The sequence below is a fragment of the Echinops telfairi genome, unplaced genomic scaffold (genome assembly GCF_000313985.2).
Source record: "Echinops telfairi isolate 266 unplaced genomic scaffold, ASM31398v2 ScPeMD7_3;HRSCAF=10, whole genome shotgun sequence".
In the NCBI taxonomy this organism is placed as follows: Eukaryota; Metazoa; Chordata; class Mammalia; order Afrosoricida; family Tenrecidae; genus Echinops; species Echinops telfairi.
The window spans coordinates 59,012,427-59,013,845 of NW_022103899.1; the positions used below are offsets into that span (position 1 = coordinate 59,012,427).

Genomic DNA, 1,419 nt, shown 5'->3' on the forward strand with positions numbered 1-1,419 from the left:
TGGGTGGATGGATAGATGATGGCTGGATGGGTGGATGGATGGATAGATAGATGGATGGGCAGATGGATGGATGGATGGATAGATAGATGATGGATGGATGGGTGGATGGATGGATAGATAGATGATAGATGGGTGGGAAGATGGATGGATGGATGGATGATGGATGGATGGATGGGTAGATGGATGGATGGATGGATAGATAAATGATGGATGGATGGATAGATGATAGCTGGATGGATAGACGGATGGATGGATGGATGGATGGATGGATGGATGGATGGATGGATAGATAGGGAAAACACCTCACTGCCATTGAGCCCATTCTGGCTCATGGCAACCCCGTAGGACAGAACAGGGCTGCTCTGTAGTGTTTCCATGTGTACATCTTTATGAACACAGACAGGCTCATTGGCTGGTGAGTTTGAACACCATCCTTCAATTAGCAGCCCAGTGTTTAGCCTAAGCTGCCCCTGGGGCTCATGTATACAAGTGTGTGCATATGTCTACTTCAAGGCGAAACAAAGCCATTGAAACTAAATTGCTTGAGTTTTCTGTGTGTTGTGGGGAGGGGGGTTTAAGAGAGAGATGTACAGCCTTGGACACCCTATGGGGAATTTCTCCTGTCTTTCAGGGGTCACCATGTGTGTTAGTCTGGGTAGACAAGAGAAACAAATTCATGGACTCTCATATGTATATAAGAAAGAGCTTTATTTACAAGAGCAACAGTATGTTGAGAAACACCCCAGCCCAGTCCAGATCAAGTCCATAAGTCCAGTATTAGCCCCTATGTCCAGTACCAGTCCTTAAATTCCTCTTTAGACTGATGCAGCCATGAAATAATGCTAAATGCTGGAAGATCACAGGCCATGGATGGGAAGTCTTGTAGATCCAGTGGTGGCGGTGGAAGGATCTCAGCGCTGGCATGGGTCTCCACATGGCTCCCCCAGCTCCAGGGCTCTGGCTGTCACTAGCATGGCTCCATGTGGCTTGCCAACAGGCATGTCAAGCAGAGAGTCTGTGCGTATCTGGCCTCACTGTGATGCCTCCTAGTGAGGTCATCAAGCTGCGACCTGATTGACAGGCTAGGCTATACCCCTCCGCAAGTTGACACCAGGTTATGCCACTACCACACTCTGACTGGGGCCCAGGTGACATAGAGGTCCAACACTGGACTGTTAATCAGAAAGTCAGCAGTTCGAAGCCACCAGCCACTCCTAGGGAGAAAGAAGAGGTTCTCTGCTCCCATAAAGTGTTATAGACTCGGAAACCCACAGGGGCTGTTCCACCCTGTCCCATAGGGTCACTGTGAGTCCGGCGGGAGAGGAGCTGGACATTCAGCAGCAGTGGGTTCAATCCGACAGTGGAGCTGGGAGGAGTTTTGAAGGCTCCAGAGGCAGCATTGCCTCTACGAATGGTGCC

At 49.8% G+C, this 1,419-nt stretch overlaps 1 protein-coding gene across 1 annotated transcript in view; it reads left to right on the forward strand.

Annotated features, from left to right (window-relative positions):
* Positions 1–1,419, forward strand: part of INPP5D (inositol polyphosphate-5-phosphatase D) — a 109,060-nt gene that overhangs the window by 61,413 nt on the left and 46,228 nt on the right. The window lies entirely within an intron of this gene.